This window comes from Cololabis saira, chromosome 4, assembly GCF_033807715.1.
Source record: "Cololabis saira isolate AMF1-May2022 chromosome 4, fColSai1.1, whole genome shotgun sequence".
NCBI classification, from domain to species: domain Eukaryota; kingdom Metazoa; phylum Chordata; class Actinopteri; order Beloniformes; family Belonidae; genus Cololabis; species Cololabis saira.
Window position 1 is genome coordinate 25,434,034 of NC_084590.1, and position 23,602 is coordinate 25,457,635.

General features: G+C 41.2%; 1 protein-coding gene and 5 non-coding genes across 6 annotated transcripts in view; 3 read left to right on the plus strand and 3 right to left on the minus strand.

Moving 5' to 3' along the window:
- Positions 1-79: 79 nt before the first annotated feature.
- Positions 80-153, minus strand: trnan-guu (transfer RNA asparagine (anticodon GUU)). The gene has a single exon. It is a non-coding gene; the product is annotated as a tRNA-Asn (tRNA).
- Positions 154-11,473: 11,320 nt separating this feature from the next.
- The window catches only part of LOC133442326 (P2Y purinoceptor 3), a 30,402-nt gene continuing 18,273 nt past the window's right edge, over positions 11,474-23,602 (plus strand). The window contains exon 1 of the mRNA XM_061720288.1: positions 11,474-11,596. The gene's annotated coding sequence lies outside the window, so the exon portion shown is untranslated. The remainder of the gene's footprint in view (positions 11,597-23,602) is intronic.
- On the minus strand, positions 12,813-12,886 carry trnan-guu (transfer RNA asparagine (anticodon GUU)). Its single transcript has one exon. It is a non-coding gene; the product is annotated as a tRNA-Asn (tRNA).
- Positions 13,683-13,756, plus strand: trnan-guu (transfer RNA asparagine (anticodon GUU)). The gene has a single exon. It is a non-coding gene; the product is annotated as a tRNA-Asn (tRNA).
- On the minus strand, positions 15,248-15,321 carry trnan-guu (transfer RNA asparagine (anticodon GUU)). The gene has a single exon. It is a non-coding gene; the product is annotated as a tRNA-Asn (tRNA).
- On the plus strand, positions 18,645-18,718 carry trnan-guu (transfer RNA asparagine (anticodon GUU)). The gene has a single exon. It is a non-coding gene; the product is annotated as a tRNA-Asn (tRNA).

A 23,602-nucleotide genomic window follows, 5' to 3' on the forward strand; every position in this document is an offset into this window, starting at 1 on the left:
TGTGTACATTTGGTAAAAAAGGACGATATCTGATAGCCTAATGTTGTTATTAAGCTTGACAAAAGCCCTAAACAATGCACGTCCCTGGGTGGGCTTGAACCACCATCCTTTCGGTTAACAGCCGAACGCGCTAACCAATTGCGCCACAGAGACAGAGGACTGCCTTGCTCTTGGGTGGGCGTGGCCGTACATGTAACTCCGCCCTTACTTTCCTTCACATTCGTTCATTCTGGTCGGAGCTTAAGCCCCAACCAGTGCCTGCTATTCCACCCAGGCAGGAGGCGAGGACCACCTAGCACGAGACAGAGGCCCGCCATGCTCTTGGGTGGGCGTGGCCATACAGGTAACTCCGCCTTTACTCTTCCTCACATTCGTTTCGCGACCATTTACAAATTACAGCAACAAACTGAAGTCTTTTCAACCACTACCAAATGGAGAGCATTTGATAAAAAAATTTCTATTATTCCTGAAAAAATTATCATGACCTTTTTTCACCCTCATATTTGCCTATCCTGCTGTTGTCAGCGGTTGTCAAGCAAGAACATTGGACTTTTTGTGTCACACTATTACAGCAGCAGAAAATCCCCCCTTTTCCTTGCCGCTGTAAGGCTGTGCAACTGATCAAATTTTGAGCAGGTTTCAATTTGGGTTCCCAACAATTACAAAAACAAAGTAATCAAGGAAAATTTTTGCCACCTGAATGCTTACCTGTTTTCCATAATGCAAAACATAATACAGCAAACATATTTAAAGATTTGTAAAATATAAACATTATTAAAATTATGTTTAGAGGCGCTTTCTTTCCTTTTTTAATGTCTTCCGACCACCCTTGTTTTGACACTGCAGTGACACTTGTTGTGCCATTGAACAAGTGATGTGACTGACAGGAACCAACAGCAGGGTGGTCTGCTCCATTACGCTGACATTTCCAACAATGTGCTGCCTGATCTTATTTGTCCTCCAGCATAAGGTCCCATGTGGACATTGTCCCAGTTTCCTTCTTCTTGGAACTGGATTGGTTAGCATAGAGCCTGACAGAGATGTTCCCAACCAGGCAGCAGCAATCTGGCCACTGAGCAGGAGGGGCGATGGTTGTTACTGCATGCCTCTTGATACTCTCCACCCCTGGAGTATACTTTTTCCTCTTTTTTGGAGACCACTCTAGCAGGTTTTGCCACAGAACAACAATGGTGGTCAACTAAACACAGAAACAAGACAACAACATGTGAAGATGCAAAAATGTGTGTGTGAAAACATTATGACAGGCCAGAGAGGCCAGAGGCCAGAGAGTGTTACTGACCTAGTCATTAGTAAAAGGTAGAGGTGGCTGGTTCCTCAGCTCCACCAGATACTCCACCAAGGTGTCCATTGCCAGGTATGCCACAGTCATCCGTAACCTGAAAAAAAGATTGAACGTTGCAAGAACTCTTTTATTATATGCGCATAATTATGTTTATCTATACCTCTGGTTGATGAGAGGCAGAGGAGACACTGGCATGGAAGAGACAGCAGGCACGGTCTAGGAGGTGGCAGTCACAAAGGGGGAGGGGGAGGCGGTAGCGAAGGCAGCAGGGACAAATACAGAGGAGTTCTTGGCAGATGGCACTGATGAGAAGGAATTATATTTTTCTGATCAGTCTGTATCTTTCCTCTAAAAGAGAAGAGCTAGGATAGGCTCCAGCAGACCCTCATGACCCTTAACGGAAAGAAGCTGGTCCCTATGCATTTTATAAAGACAATCCAGGGTGGATTGTCTTTATAAAATGCATAGCGACTCTCTGTCAACAACTCTGTCAACAACACCCCAGCACCTTCCAGTTGGAGCTCACCCAATTGTTGTGGCAACCTACAGGCCCCAAGGGACACCTGGTTACATATATGTACTGCCTCAATGGTAGAGCTCACCCATCACCTGAGTTTCCTCCCTCCTGCGACTTTGAGATGTTCCTCCTCACCCCAGTCTTCCATCTGTTCAATGCTCCTTCCTCCCTCGTTTTGTTTAAATTCCTCTCTTTTTTCCCCTGTCTTTCTCGACTTTAATAAACTTCTGCTGTGGGTGTCATTGGAACTCCAGAAGGACTGTTGACCAGTCACAGATGTCTGATTTCTCCTGTTTCTGTGTTGTGCTGGTGTGTTTGGTCCTGCCTGCTGTTGTGCTCAGTTGGCTGGAAAGGAAAGAGGAGGAGCTGTCAAGTTCACAGGCTGTCATTTCGTTTCAATATCATTTTGTGATATTTTACCTGTAAGGGACTGCACAAACAGTTAATTTTTGCATCATATAAATTGTTTTTAAGTTTCTTTATTTGCAGTGATCATATAATCTCCTCCTTTTCTTCATTCATGCGAGGACTAATGGCTAAACTCATAACTAATGAGAAAGCTATGCCACTGATGTTTCAGTTAGCAATGACATTTCAAATAAATGAGCTGATGGATTGGATTCTTCCTTGTTGCCTGACTGGTGAGCTCTGAGTCTGTGTTAATGACCAACTTCCTGTGAATTTGTGTTTTCCTGTTGTCATTGATGCATATTACCTGTTTGACTTGTATCTTAGTATATCTTTATATTTGATCTTGTTTTTAACTTTTTTATCATTTTACATCAGCATTTTGTTTTATAACTTTTAAGGATGCAAAATGATGTCTCAATGCTATAGTCCCCCTGCCTTCTCAACTTATTTTAGCTTTCTTTTCTTACAACTTTTTGTTTCTGGCCTTTTCTGCTGTTGGTCTGATATCTGCTACTCTCGCCAACCCAGCTGAACAGCAGTAATATTAAAGTTTACAGCGTTTCTGATAAACCACTGACCCTTTTTAAACCGTAGATGTCGCCAGTGACCAAGTCTGGAAGTGGCATCACTACAGTTTATGGCTTAGGGCCTAAATCATCAGTGTCTTTTACATCCAGGGAGTGGATGAACACATTTTGAGCACTGAGATCATTTGGTTGACTACAGGCTTCTTCTTTTTTAATGGTTCTAACGCATTTTCAAATTGTGATATGAAATGTAAATCTGTTTTCCAGATAATATATGTATATTTACTGTAAAATATTTACTGTAAAATGTGGGACATTGCACAACTATTATAATTTTTGTTTAAAAGGTCAACTGGGTTGTGTGACTTTTTGTTTTCTTGGAATATTGATTGGTTTCTGAGGATTCATCGCACTAACTACATTTCTTTACTTTGAAAGTAAAAAATAAAGTAAGTAAGTAAAGGTCTGTGGAAAATATCTACCATACCAAATGTTTTGAATGCGTAATTGCTAAATTGTGGAGTCTATTACCAGATCAGTTGAGGCCCGCCTAATAACAATCAGTGCTTTTGACCTACATGGTGCTCATGGAAACCGGGCTAATGCTGGTTGAAGAAGGAGAGGAGGAGGACACATCTCTCGCCAGACAGAAAAGAGGAAGAAAGAGGAATGAGACTAGGGCTGAGAGTAGGGACTCTGAATGTTAGGACTATGACAGGAACAGCAAGGGAGTTGGATGATGTAATGCAGAGGAAGAAGGCCGGCTATACGGCATTCTCAGGAAACCAGGTGGACCAGTAAAAAGGCTGGAGGCTAGGAGCATGGTAGGAAAGTTGACAAGAAAATTCGTTGGTGGAATGAGGAAGTGCAGGAACATGTACAGAGAAAGAGGCTAGTGAAGAAGAAGTGCAACACGAGAACTGAAGAGAGTAGACAGGAGTTCAGAATCCAAAAATAAACAATCAAAAGGCCTCCAACAGAAAACAAGGAAATCTGTTTCCTTGTCTACATTGTGCACATTTGTCTACTACTCCATTGTTCCCTGATGGTGGAATCACCTACCAAACTATGCCCAACCGCAGGGTCCGTACCTACTTTTAAGAGCTAGCTAAAGACTCAGCCTCATTTATAAAAGAGTGCGTAGGATTCATACTAAAAGTGAATGTGCACTCAAAAGCCGAAAAAAGCGTGTGTACAAAAAAATCCTGATTTATAAAACGGTGTGCACGCACATCTGCACGCAATGTTCACTTTATAATTCACAGTCCAGCTGGAAGGTTGCGCACGTGAATTCGCCTCATATCCCGCCCTCTACCCGCCCACTTTTTACCATGAATGGTCAATGCAAAGTACTTGATGACTGTATTTGCATATAAATGAGCCTGCTGAGCATGCGCAGCAGCTTCCTGCAGCCTGTATCTGCTGCGCGTCAGGATGAATGAGATGTGTCGAGCCACCGTGCCACAAAATTTCACGGAGACCAAAATCGAGATGTTGTGGATGAGGTGGAGGCCAGGAAAACAACATTATTTGGTGGTCACAGTAGTGGCATCACTAACAAAAATAAAGCGAGTGAGTTGCCTGCCAGAATCTGATTTCTGACCGCGGGAGCACGCACAGCAGACCGTTGAGCGATAGCGCTAAAACGTCAGATTTTCAGATTATGAAGCTCAAGAATGAGATCAAGTCATATTTAACCAGAAACAACTTTTCATTAACTGTATTTGGCCTTCAATCAATTTTTGGCGGGTAAAAAGACCCATTTTCAGGGGAGAAATCAGATTCTGGCAGGCAATCACTTTTTGGCACGACACCGGCACGCCGTGTCCTGCACCGCGGCTGCAGCACCAGCAGCACCAGAGCGATCCAAGCGCTGAGGCTCTGCTTCAAACACAGAGGGACACGATCAGTGCTATTATATTATAAGTCTGATATGTGATGACATTAAAAGTATGACATGAATATGGCTTCATTTCACTACTTCACCGCCTGTGTTGCCAGTTCCCCATATCTTCAAAATGTTCGTGCGCTAGGGTCAGGGTTTGCGTAAAGATATGCACATTTTTCCGTTTGTTTTTTTTTTTTAAATCCCAACCTTTGCGTAGAAGGTGGCGTGCGCATCTTTCAAGCCTTGTTTTGTGCGCACGCAAGCTTTATAAATGAGGCCCTCTTTAAGGAGCATCTCTGCATCTAGTAAACTCCTCTGCTCATCAGAATTAGTTAGATTTGTCCAGCTCTTTGCATGACTCAGCAATGAGAAAACTGACGGCACTTATGACAAGATGATCTTTTAATATGTAGTTTTCTTGTACAAAGGGACTGTTGTGTTGGGTGGGAAGGGAACACTTTAAAAAAAATATATATATATATATATATTTTTTTTTATAAAAAGAATAAATTAAAAATAATTCTAGCACTGGCTTGGCAGCACCTGTGTCCAACTGGACTCAGTCTGACAGTCTGACCAGCACTGATCCAGGCTGTACCCTCCTATAGGGTTGCCACCTTTCAGAAATAGAAATAAGGGACGCCCTGATTTCAGCAGCGCAGGAGCCAAAAAAAAAGCCCCAAAACTTCTAAACTGAATAAAAATGTGTTTATTTTATATGAAAAAACAAAATGCTTTGATTTAAAGTTTAAAGTGCTTTAATAGCATTGAACTTGCATGACTGTAGAGACAGACAACCACACTAGCAACTGAAATAGCCTCCTATGCTACGTATGTCCACATCAGCCAAGATGTATAATATAGCCTACAGGTGAAGAATATGGTGTAAAAGTTAATTTATTTCAATAATTCAACTAGAATATGGTGTAAAGGTTAACTTATTTCAATAATTCAACTAGAATATGGTGTAAAAGTTAATTTATTTCAATAATTCAACTAGAATATGGTGTAAAAGTTAACTTATTTCAATAATTCAACTAGAATATGGTGTAAAAGTTAATTTATTTCAATAATTCAACTAGAATATGGTGTAAAAGTTAACTTATTTCAATAATTCAACTAGAATATGGTGTAAAAGTTAATTTATTTCAATAATTCAACTAGAATATGGTGTAAAAGTTAATTTATTTCAATAATTCAACTAGAATATGGTGTAAAGGTTAATTTATTTCAATAATTCAACTAGAATATGGTGTAAAAGTTAATGAAAATACGGTACAAATCGTGTCCCGTATTAGTTCAAGACGGGACGCAACATTTTTTTCTCAAATAAAGGACAATTCCGTATTTTACGGGACGGGTGGCAACCCTACCCTCCTATGTGATTTCTTGCTTGAGTGGTTCTCTCAGATGTAAGTTGCTTTGGATAAAAGCGCCTGCTAAATGATGTACTACTACTAGTAGTTTCAAAGTTTATTTAGACGGGACAATGCATATTAATGCACACTACATTAAGCAGTATGAATACACCGGGTTTAGCAGTAATGCTAGTTTCCACCCGCAGTCCCCACAAACAACCAGACACACTCACACTCACACCTACGGGCAATTTAGAATGATCAATTTACCTAGCATGCATGTTTTTGGGCTGTGGGAGGAAACCGGAGTACCCGGAGGAAACCCACGCAAGCACGGGGAGAACATGCAAACTCCACACAGAAAGGTCCTGCTGGGCCTGGGAGTTGAACCGGGAACCTTCTTGCTGTGAGGCAACAGTGCTAACCACTAAGCCACCATGTAGCAGTACATGAAAAAAAAAAAAAAAAAAAAAAAAAAAAAACAGACGGACAGACCAGCAATAAAAGACAAGGGAATATCTACCAGACTGACATTGACTCTCGTCTAGTTTCCAGTCCTTTTACTTTTTAGTGTTTGAAAACTTTAAACTTTAAACCATTTTTGAATCCCTCGTCCGTCGTGTACCACATGCAACCGTGATGTTGCCCCATAATAAAACGTGTTGTGCTTGTAGAGCTCTTGCTTTTATGTATATATAAAACAAAGTTCCTGGAACTCATCTATTTCTTATGTGTCAGCTGTCCCATAGGTTTTTATTTTTTATTTTCTGAATGAATTAATTTTAATATTAATATACTTTATGCACGTGAGAATATGGAGCTCTGACACAGACTACCATGAGCAAGTACAGGAACAAGTGTACATAAGTTTCTTCTGTTTCAGAAAAATACTGACAGCTGCTCTTTCACTTCTCTATTACCAGTCATCCGACCAGTTTGCGCAATACCAAACACAACACTAAACACTTGAGTAATCTTTTACGCACAGCGCAGCTCCAAACACAACCATGCTTCACTGGAGATGGACTGAGGCTGTCTCTCATAAGAAAATGAACAAAACAGTGTTTTTGTTTTTTGTTTTTTTAATACTCTTTTTATTGGTTTTTCAATTTTATGGGTGCAAACATTAGAACAGAACAAAACGAGACACAACAAAACGTAGAAATAAAATAAAAAAAATAAAAAAAAACACCCCAAACCAACAGTAAGCGCTGCGCAGTATGTATGCATAAAATGAATAAGTAAATAAATAAATAGGTAAATTAAGAGACAGGTAAACAAAGAGCACATACATGGAATAAGTGAAAGAAAGAATAGGCAGTCCTCATCTTTCAGGGGCAGATGATGAGTTAAGGCTTCTGTAAGGAGTGCAATGATTCCCAGATCCTCTAAAACTTGTCCGATTTGTGATGACGGTCATGAGTCAACTTCTCGAGAGGAATAAGAGCAGAAATCTGTGATATCCACATGTCGACTGTAGGGACCTGGGGAGTTGTCCACCGCAGCAAGATACATTTTTTAGCCAGGAACAAAAGAATTGTCAACAGAGATTTGGTGTCCGTGTCCAAAAAATTGTCTGGAGCATCATGGTTAAGTAAAAAGAAAGAAGGAGTCAGCAAGAGCTGTTTACCAGTGATTACAGAGTGAACCCCCCTCCTGAAAATCTGGATGTGGTCACATGAGCAAAACAAATGGATAAATGTACCTTTGTGTGTCTTACATTTATAACAAAGGTTGTAAGTGTCAGGGAACATTCTCTGGAGGCGAACAGGAGTGTAATAAGTTCTGTGAAAAAATTAAAAGTTCTGTTCATGTATAGAGATTGAGATACATTTAGGAAAAGTCCTGCTGCAGATCTTGTCCCAGTCTACAGGATTAAACGTCACCCCCAGATCATGCTCCCACAACAACTTCAAAGAGTTATAACCTGAGGAATCAGAATAAAGCAGTGAAGTATACATCTAAACAAAACAGTGTTTAATATTATTTCTTTCATCATTTTGTTGGGAACTCATCAGCTGGTGTTTGAAATAAATTGTGGTGTTATTTTATTTTTTTGTGGTACAAGCTTGTAAAATAAACGTATGAATCAGAACATGTTTAAATGAAAATAGGAACCGCATTGGGACTTGTTAACAGCCTTTGGGCGTGTGTGCCTACACAAATATTCACAGTATTTGCAGAGGTGCTGCATACTAATCCTAAGTGGCAAAAATGAACAAAATCTACACATTGTTTCATTTTATGACGCTTCAAACTTTACCTCCACAAGACTTCAGATGGACATCCTCTAATTTGATAACTTTACTGAAGGAAGTTCCCCTTCTACTACTTTATGCAGTGTGCAGCACCTCTGCTCTAATGGCAGTCTTTGGCATAGTGAATTAAAAAGATATAAATAAAAAACTCACTCAACTAATGTTTGATTCATACTTTTAAATGTAGGTGCTTGTGGAAAGGCCAAAAAGCAGGGTGGGGTTTAAAATGACTGGAACAGAAAGGTGCACTTATTACCAAAGTTGCTGGCTAAGGTTTGAGCAACCCTCTCCTTCTTTGTCTGCACACGTCTCCCTTTCAACATGATGAACGAGTTCATTCAGAAATAGAGGTCTGCTGCAGTCGCAGTCCATTCAAAACCTTAATCAGCTAAGTGGTTCAATGCTCTATCATATATTAACTTTCATCTTTAACAGAAGAGTAGATGATTTGTTTGTCTTCAGCTTGTCTTTCATTGGTGTGAAGTTGGCTTCTCATCATACTTCAGATTTAACAGTCGAATTCTCTTTTCGGTTTATTCTGCTCATAACTTGTACTGTATCAGTTGTGCATCTTTGCTGCTGTGACTGTGCATAACAAAGTGACAGCCACAACAGCTGCAGTCCAACAGTTTTTGTCACGTTGTTGCTGAAAGATAATTCATGTGAATGCAAGTTTGTTTAGCTCACACACAAACAAACAGCTTCTTAGGATTTTGGTAGTGCAAACCTTACAACCTTTTGCAGGATTTCAGTGCAATCATATTTGATGATTGATGATTGACAACCCAAAAGAGGAAGTGTGTCCACATGATCCCAGTACGGAGAAAAGCCCATGTTTGCCTTCTCAGAGCACTTACTCACACTCAGATCTTTCTTGTTATTTGAGATCACTTGTTGATAAAGCTGTTAATGAGTGATCATTATTAAAAAACGAGAAAATAAAGATACATGTTGGTGGTTATGACTCCCTGTCCACAAACCTGAGAAGAAAAGAAAGATTCCACAACATGACACAACGTTTTGCATCACAAACACTGCAATGATTAAGCGCTAGATCAGGACCTATTGAAGCAGCTTTTACGGCGGCTGTAACAAGGATAGAAAGTGATGGTACGTCTTCCATGTTTTCAGCTCCACAATCTGGCGTTGAAAGATGAGCAGACACTTAAGAGCTTAAACACTTTATTATCTGGGTGCTGATAAAGATACAAATATGGCTTGATTAGCCTTATCAAGTCGCTACAAATCTCTCTGTTGATTTAGTTTCTTAACCGAGGCACCAGCTGTTATAAGGACGGATCCCCCCTCCCGTTGTACATGTTAAACATTGTAGGACTACACATTGCAGGTGCTGCTTTGGACAACCTGAAAGAAGGATGTGGCTTTAATAAATTTGTAAGATTAGGCTAACAAACTCTAAAGTCAACAGGAGGACACAGACGAGCTGCAAATAGACTGTCAGAGAAGAAAATGCAAGTAATTACGCTGGTGAAGACTGTATTTTGCCATTTTCTAAAATTACGCAGATGCACATGGCCTCTTACTAATTTATCTGAAGGAAAGGCGGATACTGAGCAGGAAGCTGCATAACGGACTCCTCCCAAAGGATGATAATAAAAGTGTAATAAAATTCCAACAAAGGGAGATATAGCAGCACAACTCATCCTACCACTCCTCTTAACCCTTGACATGCAAACGCTTTGATGTAAGGGATGACAGGAGAGAAAAAAATGTGTGGCTTCGTGCTTTCACTGAATGTATTCTTTGATTCAGAATGGGGCGCTACCCTTGAAGCCACTCAGGCTCGATATTAACTCAGCTTGTATCTTCGACCAACTATTGATAGGAAGTCCAGTGTTTGCTGAAATGTGTCAGTGCTGAACTTTAGATAGACTTCATTGTTCTGAAGTTATTTGTTAAAAGTACAAATAACTATAAAACAAATAAATCAGGATATTAGCAGTAGGAGTAAGCACTCCAATACAAGGGGATGACTGATTAGTCTGAATACAAAACATGCCACACCATGTGTTTAGCATGGTAGAGGCAGTGTTATGGTGTGGGCATGTTTGACTATCAATGGAACCGATTTACTGGTATTTATTGATGATGTGAGGCCTGACAGATGTTGCAATATGAATTGTGAGGTGTAAAGGGTTAAACCCTCGGCTCACATTCGACAAATTGCTGCAAAACTGATAGGGCGGATGGGTGATGACCCTAAACATGGGCAAATGCAACTCAAGGTGTTTTTAAGGCAAATAAATACAGTATAACATCCCTCAATGACTAGGACTGTTGCATGATCTTAGCACAATAGAGGATGCCTTTTGGTTGCTGTAGACAAAATTGAAAGCATAAAGGCCCTCAAACAAACAACAACTGAAAGTGGCTGCAGTGAAGGTCTGGGAAATTATCTTTCTGTGATGTCGAAAGTATTTTCAGACAACTGCTGTATAAATACATTTTAGCCCCTGAAGATTGAGGTACTTTAATAAAAATATGCTGTTATTCCTAAATAGAAAATACCATAAAAACTTTTAAAAATTAAACCGGGAAGTTCATATTTTCATCATATCCCATCAAATATGTTGTTTTAGCGCATAAAGGCAAAAACATAAAAACTGTTATTGTCCTTTCTGTAAATGTTAATATTAGCAATATCACTCTTTGAAGTGTTAGTGATTGGGGAAATAAAATGAAACTCTAATTAATAATTAATTGGTGTCGTCTTGTTTTGTTTCAGTAGTTTGCAGGAGTGACCGGAACTACGTTTTTGAGGTTCACAAAAGGACACTTGCCAGGGTGTTATCACCATATAGTCCCATAAACATTATTATTTCTCTCCGAGCTTTAGTTTTATAATTGATTGCATGTTTATCAGTGAGATTTAAAATGAAACAACCATGAAATGGTTCTGACACGTACATTAGTTATATGTTGAACCGCGTTGGCTTTATACGGATAATATGGCGCAACAATACATAACGTTCGTAGCGCGCCTTGATGCAGCCAAGGCTGATTTATGGTCCCGCGTTAAATCGACGCAGCGCCTACGCCGTAGGCTCTGCGTCGATTTAACGCGGACCATAATTCAGGCTCACACACAGTGCGGTAGACACGCGTGGCTGCTGCTCCTCCGCGGCAGATAGGTCCGAGTCAGGCAAGCGGCGAGTTCAAACTGAAGTTCATAACGCTGTTTCCCCTCACGACTGTCTGCCTCATGCACCTTCTTTCTCCTTACTTTGTTACAGAAGAAAGACCAGGAGGACGACGTTTTTTCCTCCCAACACGTGTTAAATCCTTCGCCTCCGTTGATTCACTGCCATTTCGGGTAAGATGCATTTGTTTATAATTTATTTGAGTGATTTTCCTACTAAACCCCCGGGAAACGGCTTGTTATGCGATTATAACGAAATAATATATTTTTTTCTTTTCACCACTTGGAAGTTGCATGGCTTTGTAGCTAATTATCCGTCTTTCCTGGCACATGGTATTTTAGTTAATGCGGTATTTTGATAATCTTAAGACAAAAGGCTTTCTTTTAAAGTGCTTTATAAAAGCTCAAAAAGGAAATAAAGGGGATAAACAACATTTGGACGACTGTGGTTGTAGTTGTTTTATGTTTCGGCGTAGGAATATTTAATTTGCGTCTGTGTTTTTCATTAAAAAAAAACTACTTTTCACTATACTTTTACTACCTGCTGTGAGGATATACATTTGTTTTGTTCGGTTTTTGGGCGAAGATGTTAAATAATTCTGAACTCATAGTACTGTCAAGTGTCAGTAGCAGTGTCCCCTCCAGCTAAACACTGTTCAAGCATGCATGAAGCTATTTAATAATTGTGCATATTAGGTGTGTGCTGCCTTGACATAATCTGTTTGGAAGTGGCAAAATATGTATTATGTTGAAAGCTATAATGCACCAGAATGTGCAAGTGATCTTGGGACCTTGACACCTGTTTTAGCTGAGATGGGACTTGTTTTAATGTTTAAATGTTGTCTGTTTTTGTACAAAATCACAAATCTGAGCATAAATGTTTCTTTGGCCTTTTTGTACCACTGCAAGCAGCCAGTCCAATACCAGAACCTCACGAATGAACGAACAGAGGAATAGCCTGAAGACGCCACACAGGATGGATGGGAAAGGGTAATCGGGTTAAAACCACTTCAATCTGATTTATCTGGCTGCCTCTGTCTCTGTGGCGCAATCAAACATTGATCAAATGCATTGATCAAATTAAAGATTTGATGTGCCAGAATTCTATTCAGTTAAATGAAGACAAAATAGAAATAATAGTGGTTGGAGCCAAGGTAGAAAGATTAAAAAGTTAGCACTCAGCACGCCAAGCAGTAAACATAAAAACAAATAGCCAGGCCAGAAATCTTGGAGTGGTTCTGGACCCAGAACTGAATTGTAACAGCCACATTAAGACAGTAGTGACATTTGACACATTTCTCAATTTCCGTATATGTTCCAGGGCTGGAAAATCAGCCAATCATTGTTCAGTTTTTCCAGGACACGTGAGAACCCTGCTGAATAAAACACTCGTCCCTGGGTGGGCTTGAACCACCAACCTTTCGGTTAACAGCCGAACGCGCTAACCAATTGCGCCACAGAGACAGAGGTGGCCAACACTTCCAAACATTTTGGGCAATGATCACCCTCTCTGGCCTTTTGACATACATTTTAGCCATACATCTGTCATACATTTTTTTAAATGATGGAACAAGTTTGTAGTTTAACCCATGAAGTAGCAACGTTAGCACAGCTCGCTCTGAACACCTGACATTGTGGCATTTTCCTTTTGCAGTGGAGTGGTTCTGGACCCAGATCTGAATTTTAACAGCCACATTAAGAGTAGTGAAGTCAGTCTATTATCAACTACAGTAAATAACATAGCAAGGATTAAGGGACTGATGTCTCGGCAGGACTTAGAAAAACTTGTAAAGCACTGTGAATAACCCTGTTGTTGAATTGTACTATAGAAATTAACTTCCCTTGCCTTGCCTTACATGCTAACTTTGGGGCAAGTTTATTCACGACTGAAATGTAAATTACCATTTTATGCGGATGTCACTCAGCTCTACATGCCCTTAAAATCCATAGATCCCAGCAGCCTTGCAAATGTGACAAGATAATATGTCTGACGTGAAATCCTGGACAACCCACAGTTTCATAAATTCAATGACAAAAAAATCTGGTAATTCTGTTTGGTCCCTCAAATGCTGCTATTGTTTCTAGTGTTGACAATCTCTCAGGTAATATCAAATAGACTGCTAGAAATCTAGGAGCTTCAGTACTTAAGGAATTTATGCTGAGAAAGAGACTGGCGTAGGCATTGCGTGTTTTGCCTGGGACAGAGAAGGCGTGTGCTTGAGTTGAAACATAAACCCAGAAGGAGCATGTCAAGCCCTCAGTCTCTGTGGCGCAATTGGTTAGCGCGTTCGGCTGTTAACCGAAAGGTTGGTGGTTCAAGCCCACCCAGGGACGAGTGTTTTATTCAGCAGGGTTCCCACGTGTCCTGGAAAAGGATTGGTAAATTTTCCAGTCCCGGAAAACATATGGAAAATGAGAAAAAAAGGTCAAATGTCCAATTTTCTCCAGCCTTGTTGGTGAATATGAACAGGTTGAAAGTTCTGCGTATGTACATCTGTTGTCACCTGATCAGGGCAACATTAAGGCTGCCCCATGGCGTGGAAATGACAGGGCTTCTCTGCTTCTAGCTGGCTCAGCACCCCATGTGCAAATTTCCTCTTCTGCTTAGAGCGGATTTCGAACCCAGTGCTTCCAGTTGACTGTAGCTAGATTTAGCAACTTTCCAGACGCTGTTATGGACTAGACGCTTAGAGACAAAACTAGCGACTGAAAGTTGAAGAGTGTCGTTAGATTTGATGTTTTTCTCTCCGACTGCCACAAGCTCCTCTCTATCCTGTGTTGAGTGACAGGCAGAGGAGAGCTGTAGTGGGCGTGTCGTTTACTGAATTGACCCTTGGTCAAGCCCTGCCCTTGTTGCAAAACTGTCATCTCTCCCGTCCACTACCATTGTAAAAACAGGGTTTTCCATTACTTTATTTCTAATGAATGTATCAAACAAAATCAACAGCAACAACCGAACCAATTCCACACTATTTACTTTCTTTTCTTGCCCTTTTTTTATCAACAAAATGTTCACTTTCTTTTGCAAACTCCGACATGCTTACAAACGGGCGGGGAGGCAGCGCTCCAGCGTGCTCACAGCTTCTCGGGAGGGGAGGGGGAGGAGGACTACGGTAGCCGAGAGGCTCACAGCCCGGCAGGCTGCGAGAGGAAAATCGATTTTAAGATTTTCCTTTTTTTAACATCGTCTTGATTAATAAATCCGATTTAGATTTGAAATCGATTAATCGCACAGCCCTACAACAAACAGTCAGCTTTGTTGTCAATTCTTCACATGTACCAGACATACAAAGAATGGAGCATTCACCCATGATGAAAACACTGTACACAATACAGTATATCTCCATATCACTTGACTACAGCCAGAAATGTCGTCTTCATGTAGATTTTTGGGTTTTTCTAAACTTAAGAGTGCTTTTGAAGTCTATTATATGTCCACTGAGTGTTTTTTTATTCCCTTGAGGACCAGGATTGCCCACCTCTGATCTAAATGTGCAGCATTGCTGCCAACAGGGACCAGACTTGAGAAACACTCTCAAGCAGTGGTCTTCAACCCTGGTCCTCAGAACCCCCTGTCCTGCATGTTTTACATGCTACCCTGCTTCAGCACACCGTGATACAAAGAACTGTTTCATTGACACACTTGTCCAGCCCTGGATGAGAAGCTGATGACGACCATTCATTAGAATAAGGTAACATCTAAAACATGCAGGACAGGGGGTCCCGAAGACCAGGGAGGAAGACCCCTGGTTTAAGCTGTTCGTGCAAGCAAGAGCTTAGTGACGCAATAGATGTGTTACTGTTAGTGAGTTTAAGATTAAAGATCGTCCCTGGGTGGGCTTGAACCACCAACCTTTCGGTTAACAGCCGAACGCGCTAACCAATTGCGCCACAGAGACTTAAGCACATCTGTTCTCTGTCCCGGCCAAAACACGCAATGCCTACGCCAGTCTCTTTCTCAGCATAAATTCCTTAAGCACTGAAGCTCCTAGATTTCTAGCAGTCTATTTGATATTACCTGAGAGATTGTCAAGACTAGAAACAATAGCAGCATTTGGGGGACCAAACAGAATTACCTCAGATTTTTTTGTCATTGAATTTATAAAACTGTGGGTTGTCCAGGATTTCACGTCAGACAGATTATCTGTTACATTTGCAAGGCTGCTGGGATCTATGGATTTTGTGGTCATGTATATGGAGGTAGATTTTTTTCTTAATTATTCAATCAAAAAAAGATCGCTTCAATCAAAAAATATATTGCAATTAAACAAAATTTCACTTCAATCAAAAAGATGTATTTCAATCAAAGAAAAAAAGTGTTTGAATGCAAAAAAATATTTTGAGAATATTTGGAATTTTTTTCTTTGATAGAAGTGAAGTTTTTAGTTTGAAGCAACTTTTTTGATTGACGTAGTGTTGTTTTGTGTTTGGGCCATATTATGGGTAGGACATTTGTGTCTTTATCATTTAATCAAAAAAGTTATGGGCATGTATATGGAGGTAGATTTGTTTCTTAATTATTCAATCAAAAAAAGATTGCTTCAAAAAGAAAAAAATATTTTCAATGAAAAAAAATCACTTCAATAAAAAAAAAACTTTTTCAATCAAAGAAAAAAGTGTTTGAATGCAAAAAAATATTTGAGACCCCAAAAATTGCATTTGAACACTTTTTTTTGGATTGAAAAGTTTTGAAGTCTTTTTTTTTTGATTGAATCATTTTGTCACAAACATCACGCAGTGGGTGGATGCTTCCCCTTTGGTCAGACTAGAGTCAGACATGTTCAGTGACAAGTGTCTACACCAACGTCTACAGCCCGCCGACTTTGTCCAAAATGGTCTTGTTTGTTTGTGCTGCATTAGTGCTGGTTTGTGCAAAAAAAAAAAAGTTTGTGCTGCTTTGGTTTTAAAGATATAACGGCACACTTTGTCCTCACGAAAACGACGCTCACTCCACTGCTTCACCGTGGACATCAACAAAGTCGGGGTGCTGCGTGACGTCATCGCGTCATAATAAACCTGTGATATCTTAACAACTAAAACAGCACAAATGAAATTTCTTTCTGCACAAACCAGCACTAATGCAGCACAAACGATTGAAAATATTTTCACTGAGTTTTGGACATTTCAGTCCTGAATAAACTTGCCCCAAAGTTAGCATGTAAAGCATGTAAAGCGCTACAGAAGGTCCTTCCTCCCTCCAGCTGTGAGACTACACAACCAGCACTGCTCACAGTAGACCAAATACACAACAACCTGACAATAAATGTACACTACCGTTCAAAAGTTTGGGGTCACATTGAAATCTGGAGCATCACATTTGTGGGGTCAATTAAACTCTCAAAATGGCCAGAAAAAGAGAACTTTCATCTGAAACTCGACTCTATTCTTGTTCTTAGAAATGAAGGCTATTCCATGCGAGAAATTGCTAAGAAATTGACGATTTCCTACAACAGTGTGTACTACTCCCTTCAGAGGACAGCACAAACAAGCTCTAACCAGAGTAAAAAAGAAGTGGGAGGCCGCGTTGCACAACTGAGCAAGAAGATACGTACATTAGAGTCTCTAGTTTGAGAAACAGACGCCTCACAGGTCCCCAACTGGCATCTTCATTAAATAGTACCTGCAAAACACCAGTGTCAACATCTACACTGAAGAGGCGGCTGGGGGATTCTGTGCTTCAGGGCAGAGTGGCGAAGAAAAAGCCATATCTGAGACTGGCCAATAAAAGAAAAAGATTAAGATGGGCAAAATAACACAGACATTGGACAGAGGTAGACTGGAAAAAAGTGTTGTGGACAGATGAATCCAAGTTTGAGGTGTTTGGATCACAAAAAAGAACGTTTGTGAGACGCAGAACAAATGAAAAGATGCTGGAAGAATGCCTGACGCCATCTGTTAAGCATGGTGGAGGTAATGTGATGGTCTGGGGTTGCTTTGGTGCTGGTAAGGTGGGAGATTTGTACAGGGTAAAAGGAATTCTGAATAAGGAAGGCTATCACTCCATTTTGCAACGCCATGCCATACCCAGTGGACAGCGCTTGAATGGAGCCAATTTCATCCTACAACAGGACAATGACCCTAAACACACCTCCAAATTGTGCAAGAACTATTTAGAGCAGAAGCAGGCAGCTGGTATTCTATCGGTAATGGAGTGGCCAGCGCAGTCACCAGATCTGAACCCCATTGAGCTGTTGTGAGAGCAGCCTGACCGTATGGTACGCAAGAAGTGCCATCCAACCAATCCAACTTGTCGGAGCTGCTTCTGGAAGCGTGGGGTGCAATTTCTCCAGATTACCTCAACAAATTAACAGCTAGAATGCCAAAGGTCTGCAATGCTGTAATTTCTGCAAATGGAGGATTCTTTGACGAAAGCAAAGTTTGATGTAAAACAAATCTTATTTCAAATACAAATGATTATTTCTAACCTTGTCAATGTTTTGACTCTATTTTGTATTCATTTCACAACGTATGGTGGTGAATAAGTGTGACTTTTCATAGAAAACACCAAATTGTTTGGGTGACCCCAAACTTCTGAACGGTAGTGTACATACTAGAAAATAATGTGCAATATCATTCTCTGCAACGTGCAATCATGTAAATAACATCTGTAAATATCCATCTGTTATTTTTTTTATTTTTTTTTTTATATACTAGTATTTCTTATTATTTATTTTTCTTCTCATTATTATTATTATTATTATTATTATTATTATTATTATTATTATTATTATTATTATTATTGTATATACCAGTCTACTGTTTATAGTGTGTTATTATTACTGTGTGTTAACTATTTCTATTGATGCCTCTTGTTTTTCGCACTATCCCCTTTGCTGCTGTAATCTGCAAATTTCCCCTCTGTGGGACTATTAAAGGATTTCTTATCTTATCTTACAAGTTTTTCTAAGTCCTGCCGAGACATCAGTTCCTTAATCTTGGCTATGTTATTTACTGTAGTTGATAATAGACTGACTTCACTACTGTCTTAACGTGGCTGTTAAAATTCAGGTCTGGGTCCAGAACCACTCCACTGCAAAAGGAAAATGCCACACAATGTCAGGTGTTCAGAGCGAGCTGTGCTAACGTTGCTACTTCATGGGTTAAACTACAAACTTGTTCCATCATTTAAAAAAATGTATGACAGATGTATGGCTAAAATGTATGTCAAAAGGCCAGAGAGGGTGATCATTGCCCAAAATGTTTGGGATTGTTGGCCACCTCTGTCTCTGTGGCGCAATTGGTTAGCGCGTTCGGCTGTTAACCGAAAGGTTGGTGGTTCAAGCCCACCCAGGGACGAGTGTTTTATTCAGCAGGGTTCTCACGTGTCCTGGAAAAGCTGAACAATGATTGGCTGATTTTCCAGCCCTGGAACATATATGGAAATTGAGAAATGTGTCAAATGTCCTGGAAACGGTTAAATTGTCCTGGAAAATTATTCTCCCCCTGCCTTGTTGAAAGATCTGTGTATACATCTGTTGTCACCTGATCAGGGCCAAATTAAGGCTGAACCATGGCGTAGAACGCACAGTGCTTCTCTGCTTCTAGCTGGCTCAGCACCCCACGTGACGCTACCAGCCAATCAAATTTGGGTTTGACTGTGAGAGACCACCAATTCACGAGAATACCTCTGTTACCAAGACGTGGATTTGGTGATCCAAAGGTAGAATCCGGCATTCAGTAGACCACAGCTGATTTCTGTGAATTCCCCGAAATCGTATGTTGACATGTGACGTTGCAATTGGTCCTGCCAACTGCAATCTTCGGCTGAATGCGGTTGTGTGGGTTTTTCGTCTTGCCTTCAAGTGGTAAATGAGCGGGTCTGGAAGATTCTTTTTAGATAAACGAATTTAGACTCAAAGTTTATCCTTGCTGTGTGGTGAACAATGCAAACCAAAAAAATGAAAAACGGTTGGCGGCCCTTCATTGATCCCAAAACTGGGAAATTAGGGGTTGTAGCAGCAACAATTGAGATGAACAATGACTCAAATTAACAAAGTAAAATAGCACACAAATATATGTACAAAATAAAAATAAACAAAATATACAAATCTATATAAAGAATATAGATAAGGGGGCTTCCGGTTGGTGAGCAGATGGAGTAGACGTGTTTCGTGAGTGCTCCCGTAAATGCCAAACTTTTTAAACCACCAAGCCCTCAAACTTTCTCCTTTAAAAGGGATTCCCTGTTGCTGTTTTTCTTTTTTTTTGTCTCGAACGAGCCCACTTACCTCCGAGATGGCTTCGAAGAGCGGCAAGTCGGGAAAAAAGGACGAGGCTGGCGCTGTCTTAACCCTGGCGGCCATTACCACGTTGCTGGAAGAACACCGCGCTGCCCTGGCCGCCGAGTTCAAAAATACTTTCAGTCAGCTCGACTCCAAACTCGACCAAACGCGGCTCGCGGTCGAGGACCATGGCCAACGGGTTTCGTCCCTTGAACTCGCCACAGAAGACCTCAGCCAGCGAGTTACGGACCTTGAAGGCATCTGCTCGACTCTACGGGATGATAATGCTCGGCTGAAGGCTAAGGTGGTGGATTTGGAAAGCCGAAGCAGAAGGCAGAACATCCGTATCCTGGGCTTACCGGAGTCGACCGAGGGCGGGTCTCCAACGGCTTTCTTCTCCAAGCTGCTGTGTGAGGTGTTCGGGAACGATACGCTGCCGTCACCGCCAGAGATAGACAGAGCGCACCGCTCGCTCGCCGCCAAGCCGGCCCCGGGACAGAGACCGCGTCCGGTCATCCTCCGCCTTCACCGGTACCAGACGAAAGATATCCTCATCAGGGAGGCGCGCCGTAGAGGAAAGGTGGAATATCGCGGCCACCCCATCCGGATAGTGGAGGATTACAGCCCCGAAGTTGCCAGCCAACGAGCGGAATACAGCGGAGTCATGTCGGAGCTCTACCAGCTGGGTCTGAGGCCGGCTCTGCTCTTCCCCGCCCGGCTCCGGCTCACGCTGTCCGGGGGGGCCAGGAAGTGGATCGGCTCCGTGGATGAGGCGCGCAAATTCATCACGAGTCGCAGCAAAACTTCAAACCCGCCGTAACGGGACCGTTGGAGGCTGTCACGGCCCCGCCTGCAGCCCGGTGCGGCTCACTGACGCTCACGGACTGACTTTTTTTTTTCTCTCTCTTTTTTTTTTTTTTTTTTTTTACGTGAGCCACATTATTCCTGAGGGGAGGGTGAGTAACCCCGCGACAACCAGTATTTTCTCTGTTGTTAGTTTGACTGCCCTTTTGCAAATATTATTAATTTGCAGTTCTTTTTGGCTATTTGAGGGAAGGGGGAAAATAAGTGGTGAAGAGGGAGAGAAAGGGAAAAAAAAAAAAAAAAAAAAAAAAAAAAAAAAGCTTTTCCGATTTACCTATAAGTTTTGTAATAATTGTAAGCTGTTAACCTTACTTTTACGCTGCTTAAGTCGGACGTTTTATATTTTATATTTTTGTACAAATATTTCTGGGCTCATATCGGGACTTCCAGGTCAAGATTTGAGAGGGTATTTCTTTTTTTTATTTATATCTACACGTTTTAAGGTGCTAATATGTATACACCCATGATACGGGAGCAAAAGCTATTAGTGTGTAGGATTGGAAGATGCGTTATTGCACTTTGTTTGTTTTAAAGAGCTTGCTGCTTTTTTTTTTATTTTTCTATAGCAGCTGTCTTAGTTGGGGGGGGTGGGTCGGGGGGATATGTCACTGCCAGAAACTTTGCATTAACTCTTTTCAACTCATTACTTAATGTGGGTCACATTCAACCTCCTTTCCGTTTTCTTTTTTTTCTGCCTAGGTCATTGTGCACACCTAATTTTTCTTCTTAGATATTATGAGTAGATACTTGAAGTTGGTGAGCTGGAATGTTAAGGGTCTGAATCACCCTGTTAAAAGGAAGAGGATCTTCTCACATCTAAAACACCTTAAAACAGAAATAGCCTTTCTACAAGAAACTCATATTCGCAGTTCTGATAATAGCCGCCTGTTCCCGAGGTGGTCAGGGCAGAGATTTCACTCCTCCTTTCAAGCTAAGGCCCGAGGAGTTTCAGTTCTGATCAGTCAGGATGTTTCATTTGAGCAGCACAATGTGATTTCTGACAAGTTTGGTCGCTACGTGATCGTTTCTGGGAAATTATTCAATACATTGGTCGTACTTGTGAACGTTTATGCCCCTAATTCAGATGATGCAGTCTTTTTTGAACGACTGTTTTCACTGCTCCCTGACCTTAATACATATTCTCTCATACTGGGTGGTGATTTTAATTGCTGGCTCGACCCAGTCCTAGACCGATCCTCTACCAACCCCGGCACAGCAAGTAAGTCAGCCCGTCTTATTCAGGCGTTCCTTTCTGACTACGGTGTTTGTGATGTGTGGCGTTCTTTACATCCATGTGACAGAGAATACTCCTTTTTCTCACAAGTGCACCACACATACTCGAGGATTGATTATTTTTTTATTGATAATCAACTGATTCCCCTGGTTCATTCCTGTGCTTATCAGAGCATTGTCATTTCCGACCACGCTCCTGTGGTTCTAACCATGTCCCTTCCTGACCTACCTCAGAGAGACAGACAGTGGCGATTCAATTCAACTCTGCTGTCGGACACAAATTTTGTTAAATCTATGGAAACGGAAATAGCCTTTTTCCTATCCACGAATATGACTCCAGGAATGTCTAGTCTAACTGTCTGGGACTCCCTCAAGGCTTATCTCCGGGGACAGATTATATCCTACACTGCTAGGGTGAGGCAAAAATCTTATAGGGAGCGATCAGACCTTGCCCGCCAAATCAAAGAGGTCGATGAAGAATATTCTCGGACTAAATCCCCAGATCTTTACAAAAAGCGGCTAGAACTTAAAACTAAATTTGACCTGCTTACCACTCACCCAATTGAACAGTCACTTCTGAAAAGTAAAACCAGGTTTTATGTTTATGGAGACAAATCTGACAAATTATTAGCCAACCAACTTAAAGGCTCTAAGGCTAAACAAAATATTTCTAAGATTCGATTACCAAATGGCCATGTAACTACAGACCACTTACTCATAAATGAAGCATTCAGGGACTTTTATACCCAGCTATACACCTCGGAATCTCAGACTGATCGAGATGAGATTGCGGACTTTTTAAATAGTCTTAGTATTCCCAGTCTTTCACCAGATCTAAGGAAGACATTAGAAGAACCGATATCCCTGATGGAAATTACTCGAGCCATTTCTTCACTGCAGTCGGGTAAATGTCCTGGCCCTGATGGCTTCCCGGCGGAATTTCTAAAGAAATTTTCTACTCTGCTTTCCCCACTGCTATCTACAGTTCTTTCAGAATCCTTCAGCCACGGTTCCCTCCCTCCTTCTTTTTCGGAGGCCTGCATCACCCTCATAGCTAAAAAAGGGAAGGATCCTACTGAATGCGCCTCCTACAGGCCCATCTCCCTATTAAACACAGATGCTAAAATCCTAGCTAAAGTCCTAGCCCATAGGCTGGAGAATGCCCTCCCCACAATTATATCTGAAGACCAAACTGGCTTCATTAAAGGTAGGCAGTCTTACTTCAACACAAGGCGACTGTTCAATATTATCTACTCTGCCTCTGAGGCTATCCCTGAATGCGTTGTCTCTCTGGATGCGGAGAAAGCATTTGATCGCGTCCAATGGGATTATCTCTTTGCTGTGCTGGACAGGTTTGGTTTTGGTCCGAACTTTGCTCTGTGGATTAAACTTCTCTATTTACACCCAACAGCCTCAATTCGTACTAACTCGCAACGGTCAAAACCATTTAATCTGCATCGTGGAACCCGTCAGGGGTGCCCCCTTAGTCCCATGCTTTTTGACATGGCTATCGAACCGCTTGCCACAGCGCTCCGATCTTGTGAGGATGTGTCCGGTATCTGGAGAGGTGGCAGGGAACATAAGGTCTCGCTTTATGCCGATGACCTCTTGCTTTTCATCTCTCACCCTCTGGCCTCATTACCCCCTGCGCTGTCACTTCTCAGTCAGTTTGGGAAACTCTCAGGCTATAAACTGAATCTCAGCAAAAGTGAGCTTTTCCCTACCAATCTCGAATCGCATGCTTTAGACCTTTCCAATTTTCCCTTTAAAATCGCAAATGACAAATTCTCCTATTTAGGCATATCTGTGACAAGGAAACACAAAGACCTGCTCCAAGAGAATCTTATCTCATTGTTAAATG